Source organism: Canis aureus, chromosome 3, assembly GCF_053574225.1.
Source record: "Canis aureus isolate CA01 chromosome 3, VMU_Caureus_v.1.0, whole genome shotgun sequence".
Lineage (NCBI taxonomy): Eukaryota > Metazoa > Chordata > Mammalia > Carnivora > Canidae > Canis > Canis aureus.
In genome coordinates, this window is record NC_135613.1 from 50,547,373 (window position 1) to 50,572,978 (window position 25,606).

General features: G+C 41.2%; 1 long non-coding RNA gene across 1 annotated transcript in view; it reads right to left on the reverse strand.

The window, feature by feature from the left end:
* Positions 1–8,604: 8,604 nt before the first annotated feature.
* Positions 8,605–25,606, reverse strand: part of LOC144305322 (uncharacterized) — a 28,414-nt gene continuing 11,412 nt past the window's right edge. The window contains exons 2-3 of the long non-coding RNA XR_013372373.1: positions 12,818–12,913; positions 8,605–9,049 (exon numbers count right to left, since the gene is read on the reverse strand). This is a non-coding gene — a long non-coding RNA (uncharacterized LOC144305322). The remainder of the gene's footprint in view (positions 9,050–12,817; positions 12,914–25,606) is intronic.

Consider the following 25,606-nt stretch of genomic DNA (forward strand, 5'->3'; position numbering starts at 1 on the left):
CACTCTCCTCTCCAGCTGAATTGTTCTTCTTTCAAATCCAAATATCCAAACCCATGTCATCTCTCATTGCAGAGATGTGAAACTGTGAAATTTTCCTTCTTTTTATAGCTGGAGGTAACCTTTCCTTTCCCAACTGCCCCCAACAATCAGGCTGCTTATTATGAACCATTTAAAGATACTAGCTAACTTCTTAAATTTTTCATTTAGCATCATTACTTACGTACGCATCTGAGCCCACTTCTAGACTGTTATCGCTTTAATATTTATTGAATGAGTATGCTGGAGGTCAAAAGCTTAGGAGGAACTGAAAAAAATATAGAAGGCAATCAGAAAGTTTGCTGAACACATAAATATATAATACATTTAGAATATTAATGAAAACTCACAACATGTGACTACGAAATTTAGTTATATGTCATATACCAAGTAATACTGATCAAATAGAATTGTTCCCATAAATAAAAAAAACTATTTCATCATTTAATAAATTGGACCAGCTGAATGACAATGGGAAGAGCACTGAGTTAGGAGCCAGGACAACTGGGGCCTCTGGGTAGCTCAGTGGTTGAGTGTCTGTCTTTGGCTCTTGTTGTGATCCCGGGTCCTGGGATCAAGTCTTGCATTGGGCTCCCCACAAGGAGCCTGCTTCTTCCTCTGCCTATGTCTCTGCCTCTCTGTGTGTCTCATGAATAAATGAAATCTTAAAAAAAAAAAAAAAAAAAAAAAAAAAAAGAGCCAGGAGAACTAGGTTGCAGACCCTGATCTGTTGTAACTACTTGGATAACTTCAGCCAGTACATTTGACCTCTGACCTTCCTTCCAGTCCCTTTTGAGTAGAATAACATGGTTGGTCCCTCTTGAATAGAATAACATGGTTGGATGAGATGATCTTTAAGGACCCTTAAAGACGCCATGGTTAAGGAATTAGTTCAGTGGATGTTTGGTACATCAACATTGGGGTAATCTGCAAATCCACCATTTTGATTGACCCGTAGAACATTTGGAACAACCATACAAGAACTCCATTGGAGAAAGGCCATGAAAAGCTAGTCAGAAGTAAAGACTTCCATAAAATTGACTAAAAATCTGAAAGAATGAGTAAGGACAATCACTCCTTATTAACCTGACACTGAAATGAGCATTCTCTCACAAATATTTGGCATTTGGATGAATTTTTCACTTATTTTCCATCTAACCAGGGTCAGTAATCTTAAGCTAAAAACCACCAGAAACATATCAGTAGATGAATACATTGGGTTATTTCTTGTTGGCAGGGCAGTTCCTAACTACCTATTCCCAGATACCAGGGACTCCTTTTCTCTTTCTCACAAGTAAAGGCTCATTAGATAAATTATTTATTAGCCTAATGGATGGTCCTCATCTTGAAATTAATTGTATGGGCTAATGATAACTATTATGGTTAGATATTTGATAATGCATTCTGGCAAATGAGGTAAACATCTTTACCAAATACTCCCTTATATATATATTCTACAAATCTATGGATTTTGTTTGACTCATGTTCCCTTATGGAGACAAAAAAATTGAAGTGTAGAGACAGGGTGTCCATTTATTTATTTGTAGAGTCCTGAGGTATGAATTGAATTAATATTGATCCAATTAGATAGTAAGGTGATAAGTACACCTTATAATTTGCTTATTTCAATTAATTAGACCAGGTCAACTGATCAACAATTTGCTTCATTTTCATCATATTTAATTATACTCTCAGTTAAAATAACCAAATCAAAGCCATTGTCCAAATGGTTCGTTCTTCCTGTTGAATATGCACAACCTATTTTTGTTTTATTTCAGTTGTAGACTGAAATTGACAGATCCAGTGCAGCAATGGATGCTTTGCATATTTTTAAACAATCAGCATATCATCTTTAAAATGAATACCACCTCAATTTGTTGCCTTCAGGGACACAATAGTTTATTCAAATGAGAGAAAAATCACAGTTGGCTTCACCTTCTGACAAATTGCCTCATATGTGAAACTTCCCCTTTTTTGTCTGCCCTTAGGAAATATCAATTACATTTCTCCATATCACTCATTCCCTCTACCAATGTGTTCATTTTCTACGGACTCTACTTACTGAGGCACTTCACCCCCTGGTGTTTCTAAGGAAGCCTGAAATTAACACAGCCTTTTCTAATTACTTGATCCTTCCAGACTAAACCATTCCTTTTTGTGTATCCAGAAAACTTTGCACATCTTTATCATCTAATTCCCAAGGGTCTTCTCTCCTCATTAATTCTATTAAGTGACTCCGTTACTCTTCAATTTAAATGGAGACATGCCCTATTACAGGTCTAGACAAATGAAATGTGTGATTCTCTATCCTAAGCACCCCTCACACACACCCCTTGGTTTAATGTGCTTGGCGGGAAAGTTGCTAATGAACAAACTCAAAACATTAATTTTTGTATGAGCCAGTGTTCTCCAGAGAAAAAGAAGCAATAGGATATCTATAGATCCACAGAAGAGAGGAGCTTTAATATAGGAATTGGCTCACATGATCTTGGAAGCAGAGAAGTTCCACAATCTCCCGTCTAGAAACCAGAGAACCAGGAGAGCTGGTGGCATAATTCAGTCTGAGTCTGAAGGTCTGAGGACCAGGAACATCAATGTTGGGAGGCAGGAGAACATAGATGTCCCAACCCAAGCAGATGGCAATTTGCCATGATTCTGCCTTTTTCTTCTACTCAGATTCTCAACAGATTGGCTAATGCCAAGTGCACTGGTGAGCAGAATCTTCTTTACTCAGCCTGCTAATTCAAACGTTAATCTTTTTTGGAAGCCTCCTCACAAATACACCCAGAAATTATGTTTTACCAGCTATCTGGGTATCCCTTAGCCCAGTCAAATTGACACATAAAATTAACCATCACATTTTTGTAAGGGTAAGACAAATTTTTAAAGATTTTATTTATTTATTTGAGAGAGAGAGAGAGAGAGATTGCATGTGCAAGAGAGGCTGAGCAAGAGCAAGAGCAGGGGAAGAGGGAGAAAGAGACAGAGAAGCAGGCTCCCTGCTGAGCAGGGAACCCAGTGCAGGGCTTGATCCCAGGACCCCAAGGTCATGAACTGAGTTAAAGACAGATCCTTAATTGACTGAGCCACCAAGATACCTCAGACTATTCAATTCTTAAGATGAAACAGTAGTAAGTAACTCTCTTTCCTAGTTGAAAACCTAAAGTGGGTTCCTAGGCAGTTTTCCAGTTGAGATCCTGCCCAGTATTCTATGTAGTGTTAAAAAAAAAAAAAAAGTGGAGACCAGCCCTGAAAATCCCCTGAGTGAACAAAATAAGTTTAGTCATACGAACAAAGCTTACCTTAGCTTATTTTGCAAGATTAACCTGACCTGGGTCATTTCTTGCTTTTGCTTCTGGAAATCACAGGCTAAACTTAACCTGTTTCCCAAGTTTGATATAAGGTAACCACATTGACCAAGTCCCTATCTTTTCAGAAAATTCGAATAGTATAGCCAATCACTGTGAAGAGTAATCACTGCTTTCTTACTATGCAAGCTGCTTTATCACAATATGCCCCTGAGCCTCATTCCATGTTTTGAGTTCTCCCAGTTTGTAAACTGTCTTTTTGGTGTGTGCACAATAATTGGTGATTCATTGGTTTTACCTCTGTCATTTCTGAACCTTGGACAATAGAAACAGTATAATTTTGTGGAAAGAGCCCAGGAGCCAGAATCAGAAGACTTGAATCCACATTTGTCTTAAGTGTGTGACATTAGCTTTGTCACTTAATATATTTCTGCTAGGATGCCTTTGGCAGGTAGTAATAGCTAACTCTAATTAAACAATAGATTTATCATCTCACTACAAATTATATGAAATGAGCAGGTTCAGGAGTATGGGCCTAGGTTTCTCTGTAGTTTCCTTGGCTTTGCTCTTCTCCAAGTGTTGGGTTTATCCTCATGATGGCAGCAAAATAGCTGTAGTGACTCCAGCCATCACATTTAGATCTAATAACACCCAGAAGCAATACAACAACTGTCTCCTCTGCCTTAAGAACAAGAAAACTTTTTCCCAGCAGCAACTCAGCATGACTAATTGGCCAAAAGGCCATCACAAGCCTCCCTTAAATCAATCACTGGCAGAAAGGATGAGGTTGTGACTATTGGCTTAAACCAATGGAATGAATCCCTGGCTGCATATTAGAATCACCTGGGTAACTTCTAGCACCATGCACAGAGCAAACCTGTGGAGGTGGAATCAGCCATGTTTAAACTTTTTTTTTTTTCAGGGGATCCCTGGGTGGCTCAGTGGTTTAGCACCTGCCTTCGGCTCAGGGCATGATCCCAGGGTCCTGGAATCGAGTTCCACATGGGGCTCCCTCACAGGGAGACTGCTTTGCTCTCTGCCTCCTTCTCTGAGTCTCTCATGAATAAATAAATAAGATCTTTAAAAAAAATTTTTTTTTCAGATTGCCAATGTCTAGAACCACTGGCTAAGAATGATTAGAACTAGTTCATCAGTTTCTCCTAAATTAAGGATAAGGTAGATTCCTGAACTATACGTTTCTGATAGGCACAAAGAATGGGAAAATAGATTATTAAGGAACTGGTATTATCTGCTCTACTTAAATTTTCAGAGATACATCTGTAAAATAGAAGCCAGTATCTGTTTTATTGGATTATGTGGCCCATTGTGAAATTTGAAATCGATATATTTTTGTATTTGTATGTGTGGTATATGTATATATGTGTGTGTATAAATGGGTTATTATTTATATATACATTCAGCTCAAGGTTCTCTGCCATTTAGCAAAATCAGGTACAAAAATGAGACATTTTTCCATAGATCAAAACACATAGGGAAAAGGTAGAAAAACATATTTTTCCATCTATTTCCAATGGCTGATGGTTCAGCAGTTTTGGAGCTTGACTCCCAGACCAGGGGTTGTCAAACATTAGCTGCAATAGAAACACCTGCTGGGCTTGTTAAAACCTATTGCTGGCCCCACTCCCAGAATTTCTCATTCAGTAGATCAGGTGTGGGGCCTGTTATTTGCATTTGTAATAGGTGTCCAGGTGATGCCCATACTGCTAGCTTGGGTTATTTTGGGAACCCCATGTGAAATTTGTTCTCCCTTAAGATGAATGGTACCCCTCCTGCATTGTTGGTGGGAATGTGAAATGATGCAGCCACTCTGGAAAACTGTGGAGGTTCCTCAAAGAGTTAAAAATAGACCTGCCCTATGACCCAGCAATTGCACTGCTGGGGATTTACCCCAAAGATACAGATGCAATGAAACGCCGGGACACCTGCACCCCGATGTTTATAGCAGCAATGTCCACAATAGCCAAACTGTGGAAGGAGTCTCGGTGTCCATCGAAAGATGAATGGATAAAGAAGATGTGGTTTATGTATACAATGGAATATTCCTCAGCCATTAGAAATGACAAATACCCACCATTTGCTTCAACATGGATGGAACTGGAGGGTATTATGCTGAGTGAAATAAGTCAATCGGAGAAAGACAAACACTATATGTTCTCATTCATTTGGGGAATATAAATAATAGTGAAAGGGAATAGAAGGGAAGGGAGAAGAAATGGGTAGGAAATATCAGAAAGGGAGACAGAACATGAAGACTCCTAACTCTGGGAAACGAACTAGGGGTGGTGGAAGAGGAGGAGGGTGGGGGATGGGGGTGAATGGGTGACTGGCACTGAGGGGGGCACTTGACGGGATGAGCACTGGGGGTTATTCTGTATGTTGGCAAATCGAACACCAATAAAAAATAAATTTATTATTTAAAAAAAATGAATGGTACCCAATGTGTGATCCCAGCAGCAACTCCAGCATCCCCTGCATCCCCTGCAACTTGCTAGAGATGCAAATTCCCAGGCCCAACCCCAGACCTTCTGAATCAGAAACACCCCATGGTCTGTGCCTTAATAAGTGAATCTGAAGCTTTCTGATGTTTGAGAACCACTGATCATTCCTGGCTGCGCGTTATAATCATGGGGCATTTACAATAATAATAATAATCATACCTGGGTTTCACTCTCAGACATGTGCTTTTTTGGTTGTTTCTTTTAAACTGCATCTCAAGGATGGGAGCTAACGGGCTAGAGCAGTGCTTCTCAAACTCTTATGAGTTTGGGGATTTTGTTGAAATGCAGATGTTGATGCAGAGCCTGGGGTGAGACTTGAGATTCTGCATTACTAACAGGATCCCTGATACTGTGGCTGATACTACTGCACCACTCTCTCCAGCCACGTTTTGAATGAGGGATCTAGATGTAACAATACTGCCCCCCTGCCTCCCAGCACAATGCTTTGGTGCCTGACACCCAGCTTCTGAGGCCTGGGCTTTATTCCAGATGTCCCTGAGACAGTGTAATCAACAGGGATGCCTTAGAGCCTCTTCTCATCCAGCTCGCAGCTGATTGCTCACCACATCTCCATTCTGTGCTTCTGAGGGCTTCCTTTTAGAATAAAATGGTTGGCCAGATACCACTACAGCTGCAGACTTTGTGCTCCATTCAGAATCCTTTCACTGCTAGAAGCAGCCCTGCCCCACCCCATATGACCCTCCCTGCTCCAGATCACTGCCTTTGCTCTCTTTACCCTTCTATACCTGGGCACATGAGCTGTGACTCATACTTAACAAAAAACGGGCATCCCAGATATTCAGTGACCCTAGGGAGTATAATTTCTTTGTGGTATTGTGATGTTGGGATTTAAAAGAAATACATATTTGGTCATTCAGATGACTAAAATATACTTTAGGTACATATTTGGTCTTTGTCCAAAGTTCTGGTCTCCTAAAAGCCTGGGAATTTCCTAAGTGAAAAGAGAGACAAAAGTATCTCTTGTTATGTTAATGAGACGACTTTTGGACCCCACCCAAGGGTGGAGTGTAGTTGCCAGGAGAACCAGTCAGGTAATTAGAGGGTTGGAGGTTTCAGGTCACCCCTCCTGGCCTCCTGGGAGGGGAGAGAAGCAGGAGGTTAAATCAACTACCAATGACCAATGATTTAATCAATCATGACTGTAATAAAGTCTCCATAAAAACCCAAGAAAGATAGGGATCAGAGAGTGTCTGGGTTGGTGAACAGGTGGCAATTTGGGAAGAGTGGCAAGCTCAGAGAGAGCATGGAAGCTCCATGCTCTTTCCCCACACCTTTTTGTAATGAACTCATAATCTAGTGAGTAAAATGTTTCCCTGAGTTTTGTGAGCTGCTCTAGCAAATTCATCAAAACCGAGGAAGGATGGGGCACCTGGGTGGCTCAATGGGTTAAACGTCTGCCTTTGGCTCAGGTCATGATCCCAGGGTCCTCCCTCATGCATGCTCTCTCTCACATGAATAAATAAATAAAATCTTTAAAAAAATTGAGGAAGAGGCCATGGGAACTTCTGATCTGTAGTCAGTGGTTCAGAAGCACAGGTAACAATGTGGGATTGAGACTGGTGTCTGAAGGATGGGGTAGGGGCAGTCTTGGACTGAGCCTTTAACCTGTGGATTCTAATGCTCTGTCCCAGTAAATCCTGTCAGAATTGAGTTGAATTCTTAGACACCCTGCTGGTGTCTGAGAACTGTTTGTTCATTTGGGACATGTCCTCAGCATGTTGGAAATTGAGCCTCAGAACAGAAAAGAAGGTACATAAGATGAATCACACTCTTTTACTAGACCCTGGTGCAACCTACTACATTTCTGAGCCTCTCCACAGAGGGAACAATACTGACCTAACATCAGTGGGAAAATGAACATCAGGAGATCATATGGCTTCTGCATTCTGTATATTTATGGATCAGGCATAGGGCTGAACTTCTTTATTTTTCCAACACCGGTATGACATAGGAAATACAGACAAATGTGAGAATTTAGGCAGGGGGTAATTTGTCATTCTCACCATTTTCAGCCACAGATTCTGGGCTGCAATACAACTAGGCTGAAATTTTCAAGGGTCATTAATGCTTCAGCTGCATGGTTGAGCTCACATTAACAGGAGAGATAATCTACAGATAAATCACAGGTGATGATGGGAAAGTCTGCCTTGCTTTCAGGTCTGTGTGGACAGACCTGCTCATCTCTTAGAGACAGACATGGCTAAAACTCTCCATGACAGTGACTCTCCAAGTATGGCTCCAGCAGTATCCAGATCACCTGGGAGCTGGTTAAGGGACCAGCTTAGAGTGACCTTGCTTTAGTAGGCTGGTTATATACGAAGCAGAGCTGAAATCTACTCAAATAAGAAAAAAAATCTTACCTCTACCAGCTACATTCTACTGATTAAAGGCCAAAGGTATGGGGAAACAGTTTAAATAATTAAACTTATTATTTAATGGCATTTTAGTTTCTTCTGAAATTTTCTCAGAGCTCATATCCTTTGGGCATGGTTGACTTGGTCCCACTTGGGTTCCCCTGTGGCCAAAAAATCTGTTGGTTCCCAGAAACTTGTCTCTCCATTCCTCAGCTTCTTCAGCTGGGTCCCCTTGCCCCAAGCCAAGATAGCCTCATGGCAGGCTTGCTAAACTCTGTATTCATTGCTTTCTTCACCTTTTGTTGTGCCCAAGATTGCAAATCCGAGAAACCACCGAGGAGCCAACATCGATGCAAGCGAACGAGGGTTTATTTACAAGCTCGAGCTTGGGTCCAAGTATACCCGACACAGTGGAGCAGGGACTTGGACCCCTGAAGTGGGTTACAGCTGGGTTTCTTATAGGCTGGTCAAGGGGATTTCCAGAGGGGGTGGAGGAATTTCTCAAATTCTGTTTACATTTTGATATGGGGCTTTCAAGGGCATTGAGCTCTGTTCTCATTCTAATAGGGGCTTCCTGCCCTTGGCTTGGGCTCTGTTCTTATTCTAATATGGGGCTTTCTAGGACATTAAGCTGTAAACTGTTTTCTTCCTGTAACTGAAGTAATGTAAAGTTCAGCTCTTATTCACTGGGGCCTGTGATGGCTGTACTTGTGCTAACGCTAAACTTGAGGTGGAATGGCCTTGATTTTCTCGGCCTCCACACTTTGTGCCATCTTCTGGATCTTCTGGTTTCCATGACCATGTTCTGTGGCTGAAAAATAGAGGAAGAAAAATAATTGTCCTTCTGCCCTCCTGGCTTTTGTGGCTGAAGCCCCTCATAATAAAAGACAGATTAACAAGAGAGAAAAAGAAAATAAAAGGAAGTTTAACAAAATGTGTACCTCTATGTACATTGGAGATACCCAGGAAACCTGAGTTAGTCCCCAAAATGGCCCAATCCATCCATTAAATACCATCTTCAGCTAAAGCCAAAAGAAAGATGTTAGCGGGTGGAGAGGCCAGTTATGGGAAGTGACCAGGAAAAGCAGAGTAAACAAGGCAAAAGTTGTGATGTAGATTTAAGTCAGTGCCTTGTGCTCTGACAACAGTTTCTTGTGATTTAGAGTCTTCTTTCTCTTCCCAGAACAGAGAGGGAGACATTCTGGCAAGTGGAAATGTCCCTTATAAATGTAAATTTCCCTTATAAAAGACTAAATTTTACCCTGTTTTCAGAGCTTTTCCTGAGTCTGATGGCTCTCAAAAATAATCAGCTTAAAATTATCCCTGTACCAAAAAGGGGGTATTTTAGGGTGGTGTATTCTGCTCCCCTTTGGCTGCATAAAGGAGCATGGATCTGAAGAGATTTGGTGAGTACTACCTCAATCCTCTCTTCTGTACCCATCACTCAGCCCCCTCTTTGTGACTGTCTTCGCGGCACTCTGTTGGATGTGGCAGTGGGTAGTAAACTTGATTCTTTTTGGGGACCTACAGCTGTCCCCTGGGTCTGCCTCTAAAGCCAAATACTCATATTGCTTATCATGGTATTTCTTCCACATTTCCTGCCTTTCCCCTCAGGTTCCATCCCAGGAGGGAAGGAGAGAAGAAGCACTGGCATTTTACTTCTTTGGTCCCTGCAGCTTACCAAACACTTTTTTTTTTTGCCTCTCCAGTGGGAGGTTTATGACTCATTTTTGATCTGTCATTGATCCAACCCAGTTCCTAAGCCATGTGGCAAAATGGACATGGGGAAACAAAATATATAGTGGGACCAGGGGACTTACATTCGAAGTCCTATCTCAATTCTATTTGTCCTATGGGTACAAGATACATTGGAGTTCCTGTCTTTATCTGAGCTCCCCTAGTCCCAGGACATTCTAGACAAAGTAGAAACTGAAAATATGGTATCTACCAAAAAGAGAGAGGGGTAGGGATTTGGAGGGTGCTGCATGACCACTATCAAAGCATTTAGAACTGGAAATAGAGATTATGATAGTCTTTGTGTTTGTGTTTATCTACACAGCAGCAGTAAACCACTGGTCATTTGGGACCAAAAACATAGTTTCATGTTGGAATAATGCCTGTTTTTTCTACTGCTATATTCTCAGTGCCTGTGTCTGGCACATATTAACAGTAAGTGTGTGGAATGAAGGATGAAAGAGACAAACATGGAGAGAAAGAGAAAGCAAGATAGACTCAGAAATGAGTGAAATAACTAAACAACTATAGTGTGGATGGGAAGTGTAGATGGGAAGGTCATCCTCCAGCACAGAGAAGATACATCCCATCACCCCAACCACCTCCACCTAAGATATGCAATAGATTTGGTCCAGGAAGAATTCTGATAGTATTCTAGACATGAGTATTGTTAAAAATAAAACAACAGACCCAAAATGGAGTCACTTATGCTAAGTCCCACATTACCAAACCAAGACTTAATTATAGCCTTGGTTCTCCCAGCAATGGAACCTTAAACCAATCTATCAGGAATCACTAGTGAGGTCATCTGCCTGGTAGGCCCCTGCCATGCCCTAAGGGGAAGTGATCTTGCAAGAAGCAGTCTTCTCTTTGCCAGTATAACTTCCTTGTTTCTGCTCCCTTCTGCCACTAAAATTTTCACTTGGTACAATTCCTCACAGCTCTTTTCTGTCCGCTAGATAGGATGCTGCCCAATTCACGAATCAATTTTCACTCACATAAACTTGAAAATTTTAATATGCCTGTTTATCTCCTAACAGTATCTTAATTACCCTGGATTTTTACCAATTCTGCTTTTATTTCCCCTTTTTCCTTTTATGAAATTTTTTTCCACCACCCAGCAAATTGCAGCCTCAAGATCCCAATATTTCATTTACCATAAAACACCAGTTTTCCATAAATCCGTGTGATTGGAGATGCTCCATTTAAAAACACATTCAGCAAAATCTAGAGGGTTGAGACAATATGTATCCTACCTCTTTCCAGTAGACTGAAATCATACATCCCACATCCTTATTTCACCAATTAAAATGACACATTAATCATTTTCCTTCCCTGTGTTCTTCTTATTTCATGTTACTCTGACTCCTCCCCATTTCTCTGGCGGAAGCTGCTGGGACCATCTGAAACATGCCCACATGAATACTATATGTTTCCACTAAGCTGTGTGAAATGCATCCACGGACCACATGAAACACCTCCTCACAGCTTCCATATGTCCCAGCACAGTGAACACCAGGTGGCCCCTGCCTCAGGCGGCATATTGAAGTGGACTCTTGTCTTCAGGGCTTCCAGAACTCACTTTTGTTCCCCATCTGTCTCTCTTCTCCCCACTAAGTGAACCCCCACTTAAGCAAGCTCTACATCATGCGTTGCACATTGGCAATTCTCAGCCATAAGGTCTCAAGTAACTTTTTACTATTGTGGCAGAGTAACTAAACTTCTCCATCTTCTAAGCAGGGTGGTTAGAGAAGGAGTCTGGGAATTAAAAGCAAGTCGTCGCGCCAGTACATCAGCTATGCTCTGACTGCAAAGTAGCCAAATACAAATATAGTACATGCAGAAGTAATGTTGCTTAAACAATAGGGCTCCAGGGTTGATGGGGGCTCTCTGATGGCATGGCAGGTTGTTTTTCTCTGTGACCCTCTTGGTCATCCTCTTGTGGTCACAAGCTAATATGGCAGCTCCAAACTTGGTCTCCTCATATAACACTGCTCAAAGTGAGAAGAGGGGAGAAGGCTTCTCCTGGTGCAAATCTCTGTCTTTTTTATTGGGGCAGAAAATCTTTTGGGGAATCAAAGTCCCCTTCTTCCCTTAGCAGATTTCCCTCTCAAGTCCCAGAGTCCACAGTGATATCATGAATCCACACCCTAGCCATGCAGAAGCTCAGGAATGTGAGGCTCAGACATTGTCTTCCTCTCTATAGGGAGGGTAGGTCTTCCCAGGGTTAGCCAACTGTTAGAGATAGCAAACAACTTACACACTTTTCAAATGCAAACCAACCAATCCAGGGCCTGCACATTACCCCTTTGATGGGCCCTCAAATTCAGGCTGCTATTCCCCTACCCTAATCACCTCAGGGCCAGGCACCAGACAACTAGGGACACTCCCTGTACCACAGAGCCCATTAAAACATTCAAGTTAGCCTATCCTAACTCTGGTCACCCTGCCTCACCTGTTCCTTCCCACAGAAACCATAACAAAGGCTCTTGCCCACAGCTCTCCCTTCTCCATCTGGCTCCTGACTGACCTTGGTGCTTCTCAACATGGCCCTCTCTGCATGATGTGCCCCCTTGTCTTGGAAACTGTAAGTAACAAACTATCTTCTAAGTGGGAGCTGTCTCCTAATCTGTTGGCCTTACTGAAGCTCAAATTTTCTGTGAATACACTTTGTTTTAGAATCAGCTCTGCTGGCAACAAACCCTTCTAGAAGAGTTTTTGTCTCCCAGGGGAAGATAATGAAAAGGAGTCTCTCTTTCTACATTAAAGAATCAGTACTAGTTATCTGTTTCCACAAAACAAATTAAGACTTGGTGGCTTAAAACAATAATGGTTGTTTTCTTACCTCTCATATTTCTTTGTAGGTCAGGAATCTGAGCAGGATTGAGATGAGCAATTCTGGCTTTGCATCTGATGTCATCACCCTCGGGCATGCCTGGAGCTGCAATGACGGGTTTACAGAAGCTTGGCCAGTCATTGTGCTGTGCACATGTATTATCTCAGTGAATCTTTTATATCCATCTTTTGAGATATGTAATATTTATTAGGATGATTTTACAGGTGGGGACAGGGCCTTATCTAGGTTATGAGGTTGGTAAATGGTGTCATTGCTCAGGACATCAGCCCCCTTCTCTCCTCTTTGTTCTCTACCGCACTACTGTATGTTGATATCTTTATAGTACATGCAGATGTTTGAAATAATCTTGTATATTCATTGTATATTTTGTTAATTTATCTCTGTTTCCAGTGGAATGCCATGTCCTTGAAACAGGGGGCATTGCTCTTGGGGTTCACTTCTTTTTCCCAGAGCCTAGAACAGCCTCTGGCACATTGCACACACTCAGTAAATAGTCACTGAATGAAGCACAGAGCTTGGATTTGCTCTCAGGTTTGGCCAGTAAAATGTCACCTGGGCAGCAACAGGAGGTCCTGCCTGCAGTAACCCCAGATCCTAGAACTGCCCCACCCACCCAAAGGTTATTCTTCCACCTTGACTCTTTGGCACGTCCCTCATCTCATCCCTAAGCATTTCTTTGTGTGAAGTTTTAGCTTATTACTCCTGCCCATGAGGCCTTATTCTCTCCTTGTGAAGGTTTCAGATTCACCAGTAGAATTCTATATTACTGAGGCTACATTATGCTAAATCCTGTGGGAGGACAGGTGTTTGCACTCCCACAGTTTACCAGTGACAGCTGCAAAATCAGAAGCCATCTCTGCTGTTCTCCCTTTTTCTCTTTTCTTTCCCCGTCTCTTATTCTCAGCCTCACCTCCAGTATGATTGTCAAGCTATGGCAACACAGCTACTTATGGCCCACAGTCTCCATGAAATCCAGCCTTTCATCTTCACCCAGGACACCTGAAGCAGCCTCCTCAACGGCACATTTGTAAGCAATGGACAGATGGCTTAGCAAGAAATTAAAGCTCTTCACCCCCATCATTTTCCCTTGGAAAAATCTACCCAAAAAGGCTTAGTATTCACACACACACCCTCAGACATATGCACATACTCATACACACATACACACACACACACACACACAATTGTATTCCTTGAGCTTTATTTACATATGTTACTTTATTTCCTGGATGGCTTGAGTTTCTCCATGCAACATTTGTAAGCGGGGAGGGATGGCCCATCACTTTAAAAGCCCCAGGGAGAAGACCCCAGACATTCTGGCTCTCTCTCCTCCTAACATACAGAGAAGTATGGGGATCAGCATCCTTTTATGACAACAGAGCTGGAGGCCTGTGTGTGTGTGTGAGGCCAAAACCTAGGTAATAATTGCTCTTGTCCTCACAATAAACCTCTAATCCAGTCTCACTTCCCATGATATAGGGAAATCTATTTTCTTCTGTGCTGTTTTACTACTTTCACTATGGACTCAGGGTTCCCAGCCCCTGGTAAGACCTACTTCTTATACATCATGTTGTTATGAGAGGGCTTTATAAACTATATTGAGCTTCCTTAGAACCAGACATTTTTGATGAGAGAGAGATAATATACTTTGTGAGCAGGCTAAGATGGCAGTCTATAGCAGGTGTGATGGTCAGGTGTCTGCTGGCTATTAGCACCTAATAGTTAGGTCTTTCTGGAAACAGCTCATTGAGAAAACTTCTATTTTGCCCACTATGAGCTTCCTGTGATGGTCATTCTAGAAGACACCCATTTGCTGCTGCAGTCCTTCTGTTGGATCATTATGGCTCCCAGTTCAAGGAGGAACTTTGTAGAGAATCCTGAATTCCAAAGCTTTCTCAGACATGCTGAATAGATTGTGTTAGACCCTGCAGGCAATTGCTTTCCATAGAAAGTCTTAGGCTAGAAAAAAAAGAGCATAAATCCAGCTGAAGCATTTCAAAATCTGTAAGCAGAATAAATTCCAGACCAGGGTCACGGAACAGTAATTCTCTTCAGACATAATGGTCCTCACTAGCAAAATGTGTTCCCCTTCATATGTAGAAAAATGGAATCACTGAAGGAAAGAGCTGGAAGGGTCTTTGAAGATCATCCAACAGAGAGACCCCCTCATTTTCTTTATGATTTGAAGAGGCAGAGCATTTCTCCAAGCCTACAGTGTGTGAACTAGTTGCAAAGCAGAAACTGGAACCCAGGGAGCCTGACTCCTGGTCCAACATATTCTCATTTTGCCAATTAGCTCACTGACCTAAGAACTGTGACATTACAATACATTAAGGAAAAAAGAATCGAGGGAGAAGGTTGCTTTTTGAAGAATCTGATTCTTCCACTCTACACTCGAATGAACTGAGACCCAGAGATTCAGAGCAACTTATTCCAGACAGAAGAACTAATACTTCAAGTGGATGTCTTCGCAGCCCCAGTCTGGTGCTCTTTCTCCTAACAGGACTACTTAGACCATCCTTCTGAGCAACATGTCTACATTCTTGCCATGGTAAAGATGGGGAGCTAGAAAGAAGCAGGTGCCGAAATTTCAAATGACTTCAGGAACTAGACAACCCACCTCAAGGAGAAAAATGGGCTGAGTAAGCAAAATGCAATGTAAAAGAAGGAATTTTTGGGACAGAAACTGAGTCTAGTCATCCCCTCTTAGTACCTTGGTCCAGGTACTTGACCAGAGGCTGATAACAACAGATAAAAGTAATGTCTAGAGAGACTGATGAAGTTAAGCAAGGTCAGGTAAGGGCCAAAGCACCAGGCAGATAAAAGTATTACGCTCTGTGAAAGAGACTTAAGAAAGGAGAAACAGGTACATTAGAAAGTAAAAATTCCAGGGCAACTGGGTGGCCCAGTGGTTGAGCATCTGCCTTTGGCTTGTGTCGTGATCTTGGGGTCCTGGTCCTGATCCCGAGGTCCTGGGATCGAGTCCCACATCGGACTCCCTCTGCCTATGTCTCTGCCTCTCTCTCTATGTCTCTCAAGAATAAATAAGTGAAATCTTCAATAAAAAAAAAAAAGTAGAAGTTTGGTACTTCACAGAGTTCAGTCATCATGGGTCAGGAAAGCAAGCTAAGAGACTGGTGAAGAGAGAGGCAGGAAGTAAAGCAGGAGCCTTGGGAAACATAAGATAACAAGCTCAGGTTAAATTACGGACTAGAAGAGGTGCATCTTAGCAAGAGACCCAGGAGAGCACCCCCAACACCAAAGACTCCATACTGAGGCAACTGATTTTGAATACATGGTTTCCCCTTAATACTTCTGCCCAAGATCATAGTTTTGCCTCTGAATGTAGGAACGAGTAGATCTACAACTGAAAGCCATTGCACATGTGAGGATTAGGCACCAGATGAAGAGCAGATACACAGAGAAATGCTAGCAGGAGACATATTGGAAGCCCAATTAATTAGCAAAAGCTTGATTTGGTGAGTGTGCAATTAGAGAAAAGGGAGGCCTATCATACTAAAGTTGGAGACTGATAGAATCGCTGCCATCTGTCACAAGGTGAGGAGTGTGGCGAGAGAGTTTAGCTCATGTTTTGGTCAGAGCTAAACAATTCTTTCTGGTTCTATTTTTCACAGATCAAGGAGGAAGCATTTACGTTCATGTCATCTACTTGCTACGCCCAGCCTAGCATCCAGCCCAGTTGGGGCTTCGAGTGGTTATTCCATGTTTCTAGTACAACATATCACTACTAACTGCATAGAGACTCCTTTCGAAAGCTTAAGGAGGAAGCTGAATAATTGTTCTCAGACAGAAAAAAAAAAAAAAAAGGGAAAAAGTCGCCTGTAGGTGATGAGCTCTCAGAAACAGATGTCTTAAGGCTCTCAGGTGTGTGCTGCGAGGAACAGAGTTCAGTCAGATTTGATTAAGTGAACTAATTAGCAAATTTATTTTCATTACTGACACAGTAATTTAGTTCTAGCCTGCAGAGGACTGAAATGTTTCCAGCTTGAAGAGGGCTGTGGATATTCCCATCTACCACAGACGAAGATTCATAGTTAATTGGGATACTTTATGGTTCTCTGGTGGGAAATAAATCTAAACAAGAAAAAATGTGTGTATTAGCAACCATTTTTTCCCCAACAAGTTAATAGCTCTCTGAATTGTGCATCCTACATAAAAATGATTGTGCATTCTGCACAGCAATGATTCTTTTATGAGAAAAGAAAGCCAAAGAGAAAGTAATAGTCAAGTAGCCAATTTTTCAAATGCTGTGCACAAAATAGTGAGAGATTGTTAAATTATGTACATTTTCTGTAACAGTAAAGCCTTTTTTTTTTGGCACATCCTAATAGAAAACTGTGCATTAAGTAAAACAAAATGGGAAATTACTGAAAAAACAGGATTAGGGGTTGACCCTTCCTTACCTGGGATTACCTCTTTGCTGTCTCATGGAGAATTATTTTCTAGAAAAGCTAAATAAAATATTGCTTCCTTTTGTCTTCTCTGGTAGATGGAGCTGTCCCTAAGGGAGACCCTTGATGGACTTGGGAATTCAAGACCAGGAGTAGAGCTATGTTGATTAAATCACTCCACATAAGCATTAAGCAAGAATTTAGAGTTTTGAGGATCATTCTTTTTATTTATATTTTAATTGGCTGTTAATTCTCTCAACTCTCTTCTACTCTGTAAATTATCCCTCCACATCTTTCCTTTTTCTTGCAGTTATATTTTGAGGACACTGGGTCCTTTGTCCAGCAGAACCTTCAACAGTCTATTTTTCTGCCTGCATCCTGGTGATGTTGGATGGTATCTCCTAAATTTAGAGGTGGAGATGCAGTCAGATTCAGGCTTGATTTCCTCCTCCCCCCCCCTCCCCCCCGCCGCCACTTCAAGTCTACCTCATAGGTGGTGGTGTACACTCCCATCGGGTGGTGCATAACATCTCATCCCTCTTTTGGGGATGTTATCAGCCATTGGTGATCATTATCTACAAGTGTGGGAAATGCAAGGGGCAAATCCAATCTGCTGCCTGCATTTGCAAGTTTTATTGGAATATAGCCACATCCATTGGTTTATATATTGTCTTTTGCTGCTTTTGTACTATAATAACAGAGATGAACAGTTGTGACAGAGACCATATGTCCTACAAAGCCTAAAATAATTACTTGCTTGTTCTTTACAGAATATGTTTGCCTGACCCCTGGTTTAGATCCATTAAATTATTAGGGGATGAAAAATGGTGACATTCAAATTTGTCATTCATTTTTCACTTATTAGCTACAGTGCTGCTATAAAAAAATCCCCTTGTCAACTGTTGGTTATGACAGGTTGTATAGGAGAGAAGAATAAATATTTTATCCTTTCCTTTTTTTAAACTTGTTTTAAAAAAATTATGAGATTGTTTCCTAGCATCCTTCAAAGGTGTTCAGGAAGGCTGTTTATTTGGTTTTGTTTGAGAATTGTTATAAACTCATGACCTTAAATATACTTGAAGTGTTTCAAATCCTCCCAGTTATTTTTATCCTCTTTGATGATCAAGCTGCTTCCTCTTTAGCCAATGAAAGCTCAGACCATAGACTGAGTATAACACAACTTCAAGGATCTCCAGTAGCCTTCTTGCTTTCTGAAATGACGGTTCCAGACTCATCTTGTATTTTTCCTGCTTCAGTCCTGAAATCAGCCATTTCTCTAAGGAACCTCTACTGGAAATGGTGTTTGGAGATCTCAGTCTGGGGGCCACTTGCTAATGGGTTGGTATTATTCCTAGCCCTTTTCAGTGATAGAATAGAAAATACGTGTTACTTAAGTTACAATATATCAGTTCAGAACCATACTTCCAATTTAAAATCAAAACCACAGGGTTTTACTTAAATCTTGTTGATGTTACACATGCATATCCTTTCACCCACATGGATCCTCCCAATTCTTATGGACATCAACACAGTTATACATTTCATGTATTCCACACCGTAACAGTCTTTGAATGATGATACAAACTTTACCACCAATTGTATGATTCCTAAGTTTCTTTTCCCTGTGTTTTTAGTCCTTTGGCCTCATGACACCAAAATTTCACAGTCAAGTTACTCCCCTTTAAACTTGCATAGACTGGTTTCTCCCTGAGTGGTTATGCCACCAATTATATTCATAGTCAGGTTCATTTATTTTATTTTACTTTTGATATCTAGGAGAAGCTCTTTATTTAATTTTGTCTTTTTTTTATATATATAAGGTTCTAAAGTCACATCTAAAAAACAAGATGTAGGGCAGCCCCAGTGGTCCAGTGGTTTAGCGCCGCCTGCAGCCCAGGGCGTGATCCTGGAGACTCTGGATGGAGTCCCACGTCAGGCTCTCTGCATGGAGCCTGCTTCTCCATCTGCCTGTGTCTCTGCCTCTGTGTGTGTGTGTGTCTCTAGGAATAAATAAATAAAATCTTCAAAAAAATAAAAATAAAAAACAAGATGTAGTCAAATAACTCTTATCTTTACCCTATTCTATCCCTCTCCTATAAGTAAACATTAAAAAAAGAAGTTACAATTTGTCCTTTTTGTTTTGTTTAGAAAATTAGCCTTTTCTAAAAATAAGCAATTACCTTTTAAAAAAGATAAACTGTACTCTAATATACACATGTTTCTCTATTTTTAAATGTTTCTTCACTTAATGTTTCTTTGAGATTACATCATAGTAGGATGGATGGATGGTCTCTGAGATCCAACTGGAGGGATGGGGTAGGGAGGAGGGGAGACGGCAGTGGCAGGGGAGGGGAGAGGAAAGGCCAACTAGATGAAAGAGGAATAATGTCAATAATGTAACACCTTCTCATGACCACCATGCTTGTAGTGAAATGTTAAACTTAAGAAATAAAGTTTTTGCTCTTCTTACTTCTCCCCCTCCCCAGCTTTCTCTCCCACCCTCTCTTTCCCTCCTCCTCCTCCTCCTACTTTTTCCTCCTCTTCTCTCCTTTTTCTCTCTTTCTATGTCTTTCTCTCTCTCTCTCTCTCCAATTGAGAAGTTGAGGCTCAGTTCTGGGTCTGGAGATGCAGAGGGAAACAGAGAACATGTCAGGAGAGAAGCTGACAGAACCATGAATATATAAGTCCCTGGGAACTGGGAAGCAACAGAGGCTTTCAGAGACCACAGAGTTCATGGTATTCCAAGTTGATCACACCCTCTTTCTGAGGGATAAGGGAGCCAATCTGAGGTATGGGTCATACCAATAAATCCTCCATAGGTCCCTGTATCTTTCTCCCTTGTATAAGAAACACCAGCAAGTTTTACTTGATTCTCCAATGTCTGCTTTGTGGATGAAGGCCAGCAGCCTCTTGTGGTTATGCTGGGTGAGACTTTGACATCGGCATATAAATAGTTGAACTGACTAAGATCAATGAATGAATCACAGCATCAAAGCATCAACAGGGTCCTCAAGGCATAACCAAGCCCCAGTTAACCTCAGCCTGAACATGCCAGACATTGTTCCGAGGCATAACTTTTCTTTGTAACAAAGCCAAGAATGTGGGCATGGTGGCAGTGACTTGGTACTTGCATTGGTTTCCCACAAAGTAGATAGATATTCCAAGGCAATGATTTGGTCAAGTAACACATTTTAAGAGTGCTTTCCCTGAGACAGCCAAAATAGCTTGTGTTGTCAGCTGACAACCCTATTCCTCCTCCCCTAACTCAGCGGTAGCACAGCATCTAAAGGCAGGGGCTGGAGAGAACCTTCTCAACCCTCACACTTCTTAGTCAAAGACAAAGATTTCTCTGCCAGTATGTAGTTTTTTTTTTTTTTTTCTAATTCAAATCTGTTGTTCTGCCACCAATTCTCCACTTCTCTGATACCAACTGAGTGTCCTACAATTTAATTCAATTCTGACACTGAGCACAGACACGAGAGGTTAAGGGCTCAGTCCTACAACCTTGTCCCCCCTTTAGATGCCAGCCACATAGGGGTCCCTTGGCAACCTTCATGTCTACCTAGCTGACTACAAATCTGCGGTTTCAGTGACCCCTGCTAAGTTTTGACAACTTATTAGAATGACTCACAGAGACTCAGAAAAATGTTTTACTTATGATTACTGTTTAGAAGGATATACTTATATATACTTACTTATGATTACTATATAGAAGGATATAACTCAGGGACAGCTAGATGGGAGATGTTTATAGAGTAGGTTGTAGAGAGAGGTGGTGCAGAGCTTCCATGCCCTCTCTGAACCTGCCACTCTCTTACCACACTGATGTGTTTATCAACCTATAAGTTTCTCCCAAACTTGTGGTTCTGGGTTTGTTTGTTTTTTTTTTTTTTTGGAGGTTTTGTAACATAGGCATAACTAATTAAATCATTGACCCTTAGTGATTGAACTCAATTTCCAGCCCTCCCTCAAGGTAGGTCCTAGGCTGATAGCTCTAATCCTCTAATGGTGTGATTGTTTCTCTGGTTACCAGTCCCCATTCCTAAGCTACCTCGCTCACCTTCACTTCATTAGCATAAACTCAGGTATGGTCAAAGATGCCTTGTTCCTCTTATTACACAGGAAATTCCAAGAGTTTAAAACCAAATATATACTTTTTATTATACTATAGCTGGTAAAAATTATTGAATAATGTGTTGAGGAAGACAGAAAGGCAGAAAGTAGAGTGGATATGGGTTCTAAGTCTTGGTATTTCTGGCTTGGAGTCTACCATTTGGGAGGAGTCAAGAGCTAAGGAATTCAGATCCATCCAAGGATATAAATACACGTAGGCTTGAAACTTGGTGTTAGGTAGAAGTTTGGGAGTGTTATCGAACAAAAATTCGACTGGGTAAATTTAAATAGCTAATTGGCTTTATTCAATGATTCATATTGGACAGTATCCCATCTGAGGAAGAGAAGGTGATCTGAGGAGTTGTGCAAAATGGGAGACTTTTATAGGTGATAACAGGTGGGACAAGGGAGTTATTAACAAAAGAAAAGAAAGGATTGTTTCAGGCAAGATCAGCTTCCCTTGGGGGGAAGTCGAGGGGTTCTATCATACAGATCAGCTCACTAGTGCTGACCAGAAAATTCCAGCCTGATTGGTTTAAATTCCACTCCTGAAAGAGGCTGCAACTGCAGTTAGGTTAAGTAATAAATCTGGCAGTGCTTAACATAAGTGACTCCATTTTGGGTCTTGTTGTTTCTGTTTAGCAGAAGGCAGTAGGGCTGGTGTAAAAATAAGCAGACACTGGGTATGAGAGAGCTCAGAGCATCCAGGGGGTGAGGACCGGGACATTCTGGCAAGAGGTGAGGATTCCTCCTCCTCTGACACCCCAAAATCAGCAGAGATCATGGCCCCGAAAGGGAGATCCAGGCATCATTAGGGAAAAATCTTGAGGAATTGGGCAGCTCCTTGACTGAAAATAACATCAGGAAAGGAAAGAGAAGGGGGAGTCCTCACTACTGTAAACCTCAGAACTGTGTTCTAGCCTGGTGGTTTCGACTCTTGTCTCTGTTAACAGCAAGTAGGTGGGCGGTTTCCCTAATACTGGAAATTTGGCCTTTTCCTCCATGAATCAAACACATTTCATAACAAGAGGTCTTTCCCTTACTGCTAAGTGGTTTCAGTTCCTAAAATATTAAAGAAATATTGTTGGTTTTCCTGACCACTGATGGATCTTAAACTTCCAATCTGCTGCATGCAAATGCAAAGTGTTAAATAATAACTAAATTGGGCTATTTTTAGCTTCCTGTTCTGCTCATGCTTTCTCTTCCTAAAGCACTTTGTCTGCCTTCTGGCCCTTTACTAGTGACTTTGCTCAGAGAAAAGCCAAGTCAGTACAGATTAGCTACCTATATGCAAGACCAAGATGTTTACACAATTCGATTGATCCAAACAAAAATAGTGGTACTACAGAACCCCTGTGGAGATTTCACACAATCCACAATCCTGATGATGGTTTTTAAACCTAATATCTTTTATCTTATTAAAAAGAAAAGAGGATAATTTGAGTGTTTTTTTTTAAATTGAAAATAGCCTTAGTACTTACAGAGTTGACTCATAAAGTAGAGATTCCCAGAAAAAGCATTGGTCAAATCTTCTAACTCTGCTGTTAGAAGTTGTACTTTGCCTTAAATGGCCAAGACATGTTGAATTGTTAGTTTAAAACCCCGATCTCTTCTGTGAATGCAGGCAGAGCTGATTCCACAGACAATGAGTAGAAGGGGCCCCTTGACCCCAATCTTCTTGGGCAGAAATTAAATTCCCTACTCACTCAGAAAATGGTCAAACACAGAATTGTGGGAAGCCAGAATGCTGAGAAAACAGCATATGTCTCTAGTTTGTTTTAATGGCTGCAGACAAATGACAGATAGTAGTTTTGAGAAAAATTAGTATCAGAGGACTAAAAAAAAAAAAAAAATCTGAAATTCTAGTACCATGGGGAATAGGCAGTCATTGGTCTTCATTCTGAAATGTGAATTCAGGTGAGACTTTTAGCTTTGATGTTAACAGGGCAACTGCTATAAAGTACCACATGGCTAAGATGGTAAGAAAGGCTACTGGTCCAACCAGCCTTCAGTCCAGGACAAAGTAGTCCTGTTCTTCAGCTAGCCAGCTGTAAAGATTTCTTTCTTTCAACCATCTTTCTTCCTTTTTTGCAACCATGTCATTGAAAACATGAGACAAAATCAGAGAGTAGACTTTTCTTGTCCTTATTTTGAGATGTAGCCCACAGTACACCTTTCAAAGCCTGAGATAGATATTTTTGATTGTCTGCCACTTTGGAGTGCATCAGAGTCCGCACTTACAGATTATCTACCCAGTGGCTCTCAAGCTTTCCTATGCATATGGGTCTCCCGCACAGAATAACAGGGGCAGGGGTGAGGATTAAAAAGATGCTGATTCTCAGGCCTCATCCCAGAGATTCAAATTCAATTCAAGAGAGGAACAACCATCTCCAAACACAAAACAAAAAAACCCCAAACCTAGGAGATTCTAATATGTAGTCAAGATTGAGAATTATTTCATCTTCATTTTCAAGATGAGAACGTTGAAACACAGACAACTTAAATGCTTTTCCAAAGTCATACAGCTGAAAAGTGATGGGGCTCTGATTCTATGTCAGGCATTTCTGACTTCAAGTTTCTTTTCCCTCCTACCAATATATTCAGTGTATAATGTGGCCTCAATGTGGCTAAGTTGGAACCTAGATCCCAGACCCCCTGAATTCCTGCCTAGTGATTTTCCTGTTATACTACATCCACAACTAGCTCTTGACATAGTGGAATGAGACTCAACAGCAACCTCCCTTTCACTTAGTTACTGGATAGATTGTTCCAGAGACCATACAGTCAGTTTTCCTTAGCTTAAACATTAGGCAAGAGCAAAGGGATGACCTGCGTTAAATAAAACAATCTGCCTTAAAATAAACAGTAGACTGTAGAGGAAGGGATCAAAGATTCAAAGAAGTGGGAGTATGAGAATGGCTCTACTGTATAGAAGACCAGAAAATACAATGGCTGACTCTGGCTCTGCTGCTATTTCAGACCTGGGGTCCCTAGTAACAGTAGAGATGACAAGATCCCAGACTAGTGAAGACCAGGAATCAATCACCAACCATCAGAAGCACCATGGACACCATCATCAAAAAGATAACAAGATATTTTACAGATCATGGTATTCCTAGGGGCAAAAGAGACACAAGATTAAGGTATTAAGGTAAGATTAAGGTATATCATAAATATATTCAAAATACATCAAGAATGGATAAACAGAAGACCAATGTCTGCTACCCCAAAGGAAAGTTCTCTTTCCCTGTTTCCAGAACTGAGCCAGTTCCCAGTTCCCAACACCATAACTGAAGAGGAAGCCAGATCCACATAAGCAAAGACTGTCCAACATTGTGGAAGACATAAATGGCATTGATTCCACCAATTCTTTCCTAAAGGGGTAACTGGCTATTTATTCAGGCAACAATACACTGGGGAAAAGGGAATACTCATACCATTTGTGTGTTGTGGGAAACAAGATTCAAATTGACACTGCCACCCAGGGACCCAAAGCATCATACTGGCCCCCATAGAATAAGGATCTAAGAGAGTTATGTAATATGTAGAATTCTGGTCTAGAAGCTGTACTTTGCCTTAAATGGCCAAGCTGTACTTTGCCTTAAATGGATCTAGGTCCATCTCACGGTGCTCACTGGATGCAGATACATCCAGTGGGCATTGTCCCAGTTCTTGAATATATAATGGAAACTGACATATTAAGATATTGGCAAAACCCTTACATGGGTTCCTTGACCAGTAAACTCAAATTATAAATTATAAAGAGCCACTGTAGTGAAAAAAGTCAAATAGAAACTCCTGAAACTACCCCTACCCTAGCCAAGACAGTAAATGGGAAACAATTACCATATCTTTGGGGGAATGGTGGATGTGTGTTGCCCTCAAAGATTTCAAGGATGCAGGGGTAGTGGTCCTGCAAAAACCAGTTGGATCATGGAAAATAACAGTGTACTATTGCAAACTTAACCACATAGTACAGCCAATTGCAGCTGCTGTGCTGGAAGTGGTATCTTTATTAGAGACTCTGGTAAGTGGCATGAAGCTATTGATCTGGCAAATGCATTCTTTTCAATACCCATCAAATAGGACAGAAGCAATTTGCATTCATATGGGATGAATAGCAGTATACATTCATGGTCTTGCCCCAGAGATATGTTAATTCTCTTTCTCTCTGTCACTATACTGTTGAAAGGATCCGGGCCATCTGGACATTCTGTAGAACACCGTATTAGCCCATATTGCTGACATCATG